This window comes from Microtus pennsylvanicus, chromosome 15, assembly GCF_037038515.1.
Source record: "Microtus pennsylvanicus isolate mMicPen1 chromosome 15, mMicPen1.hap1, whole genome shotgun sequence".
NCBI lineage: Eukaryota > Metazoa > Chordata > Mammalia > Rodentia > Cricetidae > Microtus > Microtus pennsylvanicus.
In genome coordinates this window covers 67,850,138-67,860,689 of record NC_134593.1, presented here as the reverse complement: position 1 = coordinate 67,860,689, position 10,552 = coordinate 67,850,138, and positions in this window count along the sequence as shown.

Sequence of the window (10,552 nt, the reverse complement as noted above, 5' to 3'; positions counted from 1 at the left end):
TGTACTTGTGGACCACTTGGATCCATAACTTAATTCTCATCCTGCCTTCTACTCACTCTCCACAGGAATTCTTATGCACAAATGAGACAATGTCTTAGAATGGATATTTTTAACCATACCAACAGAGTAAAAATAAATAAATAAAGAACTATGTAGAGACAGTTTCTGAATTGATTCTGAAAGGAAAATTGAGACTTCATCAAATTGCATAAGGAGACCCAGCAGAAACTGTGGTACCTTTTACTAATGCTGAAATTGCCTCATTAAGGATAATAATGATGATGATGATGATGATGAAAATAAACACTGGCAAACTTGCAGTAAGTTTTTAGGAGAGATTAGTTAGCAACAGACACCCAAAAGCAAGAGAGTTCAGTTTCTAAAAAGAACTTAATTGGATTATCCCTCATATAATAAAAGGTCCCCCAATTTCTGGAGCCCCTACATTCTATACTGATGCAAATAAATCAGGAAAGGCAGGTTTTAAGTCAGGAAAAATAAGTAAAGTGGCTCAAAGCCCTGCTAGTTCAACTCAGCGCTCAAGACAGCTTTCTATTGTTGGTAGTCTGTAGGCCTCATCTTCCTGGAACTGTTCTATACGCCAGAACATTTATGGAACCTGCCTTTCCTATTACCTAGATGGAAATATGACTGGGTTCCAGCAGAGACTGTCCTCCCCCACCCCTAAACTCTAAGAGCCAGAAATGTATTCTCATTTGTTGACTCCCTTCCCCTCCCTCCTCCATTCACAAATCCAACACCGTCTAAGACATTCCCACAGACATAAAACTTTTAGACACAGGACCATACATTATGTCAGAGTCTCTATCTTGTAACTTCCTTCCTTTTAAGCCAGACTCCTGATAACATCATGTCTGGGGCCTTTTATCTTTACAGTCCTTACCTAACTTCACTGACACTTTTCTTTCTCAACACTTCTTATCTTAATTGCTCCTCCTCCTTCCTCATCTATTCAATTATTATTTATCCTTCAAAACTCATTAAAGCATTTTTTCCATCAGGAGGCCAGCTTTATTTCTAATTGATATGTTCTTGGTATATGATTATTTTCAGAACATTGGTGACAAATGATACCAAACACTTTGCTGAGAACTTTGCACAGATTATTTTAATATCTTACAATGATCATTTAGGAGATAGTAGTATGTATTCTTTTCACAGGTTCGGAAACCAAGCCTCAGTGTGTTTAAGATGCCAGATCTAAGTGTGTAGAGTAAGTAAGCAATGGGGCCGTGGTTCTGGAAAAATCACTTCAAAGACCATGATAGACCATTCATAGACTTTATACTGAGCAAACGCTCGCCCTTGCTCTGTGATTTCTTCCACATGAAATCCTTGCTTTACTCATCCATTGACCACCATAATTTTGGGGAGGAATGGCATTATTCTCACTCCAGCTGCTAAGCTTGGCGTGCAGAAATCCAAAATCTGACACGTGTGACAGAGCTCTATAGTCCAAATTCAATTTTTTGAATCATTATAAATGAATTCTTTTTTATTTGAAGGTTTTAAAACTGGGGAAGAAGGAGTTGTGAGAATTACTAAGACCATGGCAAAAAGATAAAGTAGGCAACACCTTTGTGGAAGCTTTGAGGAGAATTCAGACCCCAGCACCAGAGAGACTGTGTGGCAGGGTCTGTGAAGAGAACATGAACTCTGATTTTAAGTGTGTGTGTGCCCATGGGGGCCAGGGAAGAGAATGGGATCTCTTGAACCTGTGGTTATAGGCATTTGTGAGACACTGGGCATCGGGCCTGGGGTTCAAATTCTGGTCTTCATGACAGAGCATCAGAAACTCTGAACCACTGAGACATTGCTTCGAGGCAGAGTTTCTCTATGCAGCCCTGGCAGTCCTAGAACTCACTTTATAAACCAGGCTGCCCTCAAACTCAGGGGTCTGCCTGTTGCTGCCTCCCGAGAGCTGACATATGCCACCATGACCAACAATGAATAAATCTTAATCATTTCTAAAATATTCACAAGGAGCTTCTAACTTTCCTAGGAAAAGAAACTTCCCCACTGAAATTTTGTAGCAAACCTTACATGGTCATCAAAGCAATATAAGACATTACTGATGTTTATATTATGAATATTGCATCTTATCCTTAGAACCATATGAATCCATGGATAGACAGGCATTCAATTCTTCATTAACATTTGATGTAACTATGTATCAGGTGCTCTGTAATCTGGGCTTCTGGTGGAATGATAGGAAGGTAAAAGTCTGGGGTTCTGAGCATCTTGCTGAGTTCTGTCCTACTGATAAAGTTTACGTTGTGAGCGCGGATACCACGTCAGTGTCTGGGACTCTTTCCTATTGGCTTTTCAGGCACAGAAGTGGGAATATGTGGAGGCTCACTGGATAAGTACAATTTTCTGGAATATATGTGCTTTAGAATCAGAGGGGCCTGGTTTTGGATTTCAGTTACCAGTTTACTAATGTAACCAGACAAATTACCTAACTTCTTCCTCCTAAGTTTCCTCGTTTGGAAACTAGGAAGAGACAGTCCCCAGTTCTAGGGCACCAAGCACCTTCAATGCATCAGTATGGCTTTGCCAGCCATAGATGCTGAGCTGGTCCTGGAAGACTAGCTCTCCTGCTCCAAGCTCGTCCAAAGAACTTTCCCATCAGCTGGCTTCTCCCACAGGTTACCTTCCTCAGAAGTGCCAGAGATCCAGTCAACAAGGGGTTAAACCCTCCTACACCTAGCGTAGGCCTTCAGGATCTTGGGCCAGGACCTGGGACACTCCCAGTTAGCTCTGATTCATGGACGAGTGTCTTAATATTTTTTAATACTGGTATATACTTAAATTGAATTGTTGGGCATATAAAATGATTATCTAGTTATAAAATTATTTGCATAGTTCTAAACACATAATGGGAAATTACATGGCATTTGAAGTGGAGATTGATTTTTGTATTCTGACTTTGGGTCCATCAACTTTTTTTTCCCAGCAGGCCATAGATCATGTTTTCCATATACAACAACCTTGGACATGTGGTATACCAGGGGATCAGTTGAAATAATTCATCTTCTTTGCCCAAAATGATTGGTATGGACGTATGGACACTGAATGTTAACGGGACCCAAAGTCAACCCATTGAAGTAGGCTTAATTTAGCCTTTCTAAAAGAATAGCATTTATTTATCATTCTCTCTCTATCTGTCTATCTCCCTCCCTCCCTCCGTGTGTGTGTGTGTGTGTGTGTGTGTGTGTGTGTGTGATCATTCAGCCCCTCTCTATCTATGGTGGATTCAAGGGATCTAATTCAGGCTGTCATGTTTGTGTGCAAACCCCTTATACCCACTGAACCATGTTCCCTGGCCCAGATTAGGCTTTTTAGGAAAAAGACATGAAGGGAACTTCAGGGGAGTGGACAAGTGATGTCTGAAGTCCCTTCTGGCTTTAAGAGTGCCATGTATATGCTAAGAAATGTCACATCCACTGTGAAGAGATGCCAACTGAGTGTGTCACTCGGCCCAGCATCCAGCACAGACTGCACGCAGTGACGAGATTTTTCTAGAACATTAGATAATTTAAGTCAGATGAAATGGAGAGGCATCTACCATTTATGATAACCAAGCTTGCAATTATACTACTTTTCTTAACTGGTGACTCAGGCTTACTATCCGTCCTATCAAATCTTGATCATTTCCTTTGCTTTTGCTGTTTATAAAACCTAATAGTTTTGTAAACAATCAATATGTCAAGCAGGTGACAGTCAGCTCTGCAATGACCCAAACAAGCAAACCGACTGACTGTGGGAACCGTCCCTCAGACGGTGAGTGAATGGAAAATTATTATGTGCAAACTATTTCCAGTCCGCACCCTCTACTTACCAGGCACTTGAGGGCAGAGTTACAGTGCAGACTCTCTCGACAAGCCTCCATCCAGATTTCTGGAACTCACTTCCATGACCATCCAGACAGGTAACACAAGCAACAGCTGCATTCTCTGAGCACAGCCAGAGAAGAAAGTTTTAAAATTCCCCTGGTGAGTCTTTTCTGGAAAACAAGAGGTTTCACAATTCTCATTGATAATTGTCTCCCAAAGAGCTATTGTTAGTGTTAGAAACCTGCTTGAATTCTGTGGAATCCCAGTGACCTAAGGCTGTATGACACCACACATAAGCCCTCAGCAAGAGCATTCTGCTGTGCAACCAAGCAGAGCACCACCCTATGACTCATCCCAGACACTGGGGGCTTTTCCTGTTCTGCAAAAGGGCCGGCTCTGGAACCCTTTCCTCCATCTCCAAGTTCCACTTGACTGTGGCTTGTGACTTTCAGTGCGACTCAGGAAAGGCTTAGAGACAGTTGGCAACCACAGCAAATGTCTTTCCCCTCATCTTCCTGCAGCCTGTGGACTGCAGAAACAAACCGTGAATACCAACAAGCACTGCATGGTCCGTCTCGTGTGTGGAGGCTAAAGAGATGATCTTGGAGAAGGTGGGGCTAGACTAATTCTCACTGTAGGCTCAGCATGATAGAAGCTGCAAGGAGAGAGAGAGATGGAAGATGAATCCCCAGATACACCAAGGAGCAAGCTCTTGTGTTCAGTAGGATAGTGGGGCGTTTGTAGATTACAAAAACTACACTGTATTTGAGAATCCCCGTGGGGAAGGGGAGGAACTTGAAGGCTGCAATGAGGGGGAAGTGCAACTCTTCTGATTTGATTATTATACATCTTCTATGTATATTGAAGCATCACACTGTAGTGTACCCCACAGCTATATGCAGTTAGGACTTGTTCATTAAAAACAGAGGTGAATGCCAAGAACAGCCCGGAGTGGCTTTTAGTTCTTTATGGAAAATGTGTAGCAGACTGTAATATAGCATATACAGGGGAAAACAACAGTTTTGCCTAATTTATTTCTTACACATTTTATCATGTATTTATTTAGTGGGAGATGGTGAACACACGCCATAGTGCAGGTGTGAAGGTTGGGGAGACTGGGGACTCAGTTCTTCTGCTCTGTCGCATGGATTCCGGTGCTCACAGCAGGTCACAAGGCTCGCATTACGCGCATCTTTACCCTGTGCCTTCTCGCTGTCTCGCGTAACTTGTTTCTTCACAGACAAACCTGAAAACCGAGACTTCCTCAGGTGAGAGAAATTGTTAAGAAGCATCAAGGACTCTCATTCGTGAGCATTTGGAGGACAGCAACACGGGGACCTAGATTCTTAATTATTGTGTGCAAAGAAGTAAACAGTGAGGTGTCATAACTGCCTCCCCAAATCTTAACTTGGGGAAGCAATTCTTCTACATCCGCTTTTAATCCCACGGCAACTTTTAGAGAAAGAAAATCAGATGAAATGCGCCCAGCCACTTCTAATTAAGCAAAGGACAAAAATAATATGCCTTGCTTAACACAAAGGGAAAATTTACAATTGGCTCCATATTCTTTTGATGAAGTCTTTCAGTTGGTCTCTTCAAGGGATGTTTTTGGAGATGTATTTTTAAATATGTAGTTGTCTAAAATAAAGGTATCGATCAAGAAAACCTTGCTTCCCAAGAAACACCTGAGCCATAATTAACAACAACAACAAACAAACGAACAGAAAACGGGCAGCAGAGCTGTGGAGTCAACTTAGTTGTCCTTTGTTGAGACTGGTGGAACTAAACTTCTGAGTCAAAGAACTGGTCATCTAGAATGGACGTGACGCAGCTCCCAGAGAACTGGCCATCTAGAATGCACAGACTGCAGCTTCCAGAGAACTGGCCATCTAGAATGCACAGACTGCAGCTTCCAGAGAACTGGCCATCTAGAATGGACGTGCCGCAGCTTCCAGAGAACTGGTTATCTAGAATGCACAGACTGCAGCTTCCAGAAAATTAACAGGTGGGTTTCAAACATGGCTTGGGGACGAGAGAGGTGGCTCAGGGATTAAGAACAGAGGGCACAAGCTTGGTTCTCAGTGCTGACATTAGGCACCTCACAATTTCCTGTAATTCCAGCTCCAGGGCGCTGTTGCTCCCTCGTGTCTTCCATAGGCGTCTGCACAAGAGTGCACAGACTCTGGCCTACAAGCACACACACACAATTTTTAAGAATTTTCTAGAGAAAGCAGCAACAGCAACAAAAGCCCTGGGACTAGGCATTAACACCGATGATAATGAGTGTCTTTTGTGATGACTGGGAGACCCTAACCTACTTCAGAGTGACTTCCAAGGAAAACAGAATCCAGCAAGGAAATGATAGGCTTGGTTGAGAATTCTGAGGTTCGATAGTGGGTGGGAGGTACTTGTGGAACTTATAGAGTGCTGGACCCTGTGAGATATAACTAGCTCAGAAGATCGAGTTAGCCATCGTTCATCTTTTGAAAACTCTCCAAGTAAACTTGATATGACCTCAGGGCCAAGAAGTCTCTCAGAATGTTCTACAATGAAATGAACTGGGTAGATCTAGCTCTAGGGAGCTGCCTAGTATACAGTCAGTGAGACTTGGACACAGAAGCACAAGGCAGGAAACAAGGGAAAGAGGATTTGGGTACTGATGCTACCACTTCTAACCAGCACTCAATGTAAGAAGCTTGGTTGAATCCTCACTGCCTAGAAGATACAAACAACACCTTAACTGTTGTTGTCTTATGAATGAGGAAATGAGGCATCCCGAACTGAACCATATCATACCTCATTCTTAACAAATACAGTAGGTTGAAATGATATTCCAGCGATGCCCATGTGAAATCTCTGGACTCTGTAATTATCACGTAGCATGTAGGGGAAAGGTCTTTGAAAACCCACATAGGGGTTCTAAAGGGAGGAGGCGATCTTAGATTATCCAGGTAACCCCTAAATCCAATGACTAGTGTCCTTTCCAAGAAAGGGGTAGATAGGAGATGAGGAATGGAAAAGACACACAGAAGTCAGTGCGAAGCAGAGGTGGGGCCAGCCTGAGGAGGACACAGCTTCCAGTATCAGGTTGCTGAGTGATACGGAAGACAGAAGTGACAGATAGATTCTTCCTGAGGCTGCACAATTCATCTGACACCTTGAGTTAAGCCCACAGATTTGTGGCTGTTTCTTTGTAGTATCAGGAGATACAAAGCAGGTGTCAGTGGCTGTGGCTTTGCTGCAGAGATGGGGGACAACACCAAGAAAAGAAGGGTTGAGAGTCACTTGTGGGCAGAAGCAAAGTCCTTGGGAAGTCACTAGTTCAAGGCTAACCAGGGCCAAATAATGAATAGTATTTGGTATACAGTATCTCCAAGCCGGCCTGGGCTAAATAATGAGGCTTCATTTCATCAACAGCTACACAAAGAAACAGACAAAAGGAAACCGAGGACCTTCAGAGTCACATGTATATCATGAGGAACAGCTAACAGCCTTCAGCGAGCCACCAGGTTAGCAGAGGGACCTGAACTGGGTGGGCCAGGGTAGGTGACAGGAAGCCCTGGGCTTCCCATTTTAACTACATCATCTGGTTTCTCAGGTCAGGACCATACTGAGTGGCCCATGCTGAAGCTGAGCTCCATCCTTAGTTTGCCTCCTGGGCTGGAGGGCTCCTTGCTATATGACCAAGCAGGCATGACCGCAGCAGTCAGATGCATGTTTCTGCCTCCGTCATGGCTCAGGCTCAGCCCTGACTGGGGAGCACCTCTATATTCTTTGACTGAAGCCATTCATCCCTCGGGGCCTTCTCAAGACCAGAAGCCCCAGGAGCATGAGTGGTTCCCTCAACTCCAGCTTCGCCAGGAGACTTTGCTTGTCTTTGTGTCGAATGTCTGTCTTTTTCCAGAAACATCTCCAGACCTGCCGTGAAAAGGGTTCTGTCTTCAATATCTCTGAAAATAGCAAGACAGTTGTTTCCACTTTCCTACTTGAAAACGGTCTCCTGTTCATAAAGGAAGCTTCAATTGAAACATTGGAAAGCAAGAAAAAGGAAAGCATTGTTTTGTCTTCTTCCCACTATTCAAGTGCTAGGGAAAATAACTTTCTAACCCCCCTCTATTTTTCTATTTAAAGGCTTTTGAATCATTGTGCATTTGCTGTGTGTGTGGCTTTACTTCCCCTTTTTTCTCTTCTCTTGCAAGCACACACTTCAGCATCATCCAGTTCTTATAAGTGTTTTCTTCGTGGGTTGTATGACATCCCGCCAAGGGGACATGCCATTGTGTGTATGTGTGCATGTGTGTGTGTGTGTGTGTGTGTGTTTAATTGAAAATAGTTTCTTCTCTGGTTCAATACAACCCAACCACAGTTCCCCTCCCTTGTCCTCATTATCATTATCAGCTTGACGCAGCCAAGAATCACCTGAAAAGGCCTCAGCTGAGTTGCTCTCACGCTGGCCTGTGGGTTTGTCTGTGAGGGGGTGAGCTCACAGAGGAGGGCCATGCCCACTGTGAGAGGCAGCATGCCCAGGCAGGCAGTCCTGGACTGTGTCAGAAAGCTAAATGCTGGTGGAGCCACCCAGAGAGAGCCAATAAGCGGTTCCCCAGGTGTTCTCACTTCCAGGTTCCTGCCTTGAGTTCCTGTCCTTCCATTCATCCGTGATAAACTGTGATCTGGCAATGCCAGCCAAATAAACTTTCTCTCCTTGGGTCAGAGTATTTCTCACACCATCAGAAAGAAACCTAGGACAGCCTTGTTGGCAGAAAGCCTGAGAGAAACGGTGATTTCATGTAAGAAAGATGGTTACTGAAGTTACAAAAGGAAGTCAGATATGTGGCCTGGCTCTTAACGGCCAGCATACACTATACTCTGGCTTCTGTGGTTTTTAACCATAAACCGAAGAGCTATTTCACTGATAGCTATTCCTTCCAGCTTCAAGATCCTGGGTTCTGTGATATACTCCTCTGAGTTTGCTGTTGTTGTTTTTCAAGAGAGGGTTTCTCTGTGTAACAGTTTTGGCTATCCAGGAACCCACTTTGTAGACCAGGCTGTCTCAAACTCACAGAGCTCTGCTTGCTCCTGCCTCGTTAGTGCTGGAATTAAAGACGTGCGCCACCACCACCTGGTTCTTCAACTGTGGAAGGTGATTGCATGGAGGCTGCGTAATAGAATTCGGGGGAGGGATCACACGAAATTTGGCAACAACCAAAAATCAAACACACAAGCACAAAATATTACTCCAAAATCAAGGTGTTAAGCATCCAGGATGTCTCTGGCAGCCCTCGGCCACACTGCGGTCCACATTCGCTTCTTCAGCTTGGATTGAGGTGTGCATCTCACTGTGTACGTACAGTGTTCTGTCCTGAAAAAGGACGCCCTAATGTTTCCCTACCGTTGTTCTTTAGCATGTAGGTATCACCAGGGTAGCCTTCTGTATTCAGGGCCACTTCAGAGTGGTTGGAAATTTTGTCCCAATTTAAGCCAAAACTCATTGAATGATTTAAAAAACATCAACAAATCAAAGAACAATTTTAATATAACCTAAGGCTAGCCTGGTGATACCTGGGATGAAAAGCGTATACAACTATGCCTAGATTTTTATGTGGGTGCTGGGATCAAGCTTGTGTCCTCCTGCTTTGTGCAAGACTCTACTGAGTGAGCCATCTCACCTTTGCTCTTCTTAAGTGAAATGCCTGATTTTGACCATCCAGGCTCTTTGCCAATCTATTCATTCCTAAAACACCTAAAAATTAGCAAGCAGGTGCCCAATGTGGTCCTTAGCACTCATTTGAACTGAAGTCACCAGGGTTCACCTGAACTCATTTCAGAAGGTTCTTCTTTGTTTATGGAAATAAGTGGTTCCAAAACTCTTTCCTGTATTCTGCAGACCCACCCAGGATAGTGATAAGGGGCCCCCTGCCAAGCACTAAGCATGATCCAAATCAAGTCATGTCTGGAGGCACACCTGTAATTCTATTGTTCAGGATGCTGAGGCAGGAGGATCAGGTAGTCAAGGGCTACACAGCCATAACCTATCTCAAATAAAGAAATACTCACCTTAATCAACACGGTGAATCTCAGTTTTAAAGGTGACACAGAATCTACCAACAGGAAAGGCTGGGGGGCAAAGGGTAACAATGATATCTCGTTACTATCGACGATTAGAAGTGCTCTTCAGGCTTGAAGAGGCTGCTGAGAATTACACGGGAATGACTGGATTCATTCTGCCCTTTATGGCATTAACTATGCAAGATTATACAACTCCAAAAACAACAGGAGAGAGACTCCTGCTTGCCTGTCTGGAGCCCCATAAACACCTCGTTAATGAAAAGGCGTGGGTCATTGCCATGGGCTTCTCCTATTACCTTCATTCCCGAGTGTAACTCCCGTCAGCTCCAGCGTGCGAGGCTACGCACTCTGCTTCATCCGAGCCTTTCATTCATTTATTCTAAACAATGATTTCTATGTGATACTTACTGAAGAGTGTATGACAGGAAGAGCGAGTTTCTTCATTTCCCTAGGGAGAGCAAACCCAGCCTTAACGTGACCACCATTTTCAGAAACTCAAGATACAGGACACAAAGTAAAGCAACACACGGGGACTCTCTATTCAATCCACAGCCCCTGTGCTTTCATGACTCAGCAATTACAAACATCATGTAACCCACAATACGGCTAGAATAACACCCAAAAGGGTG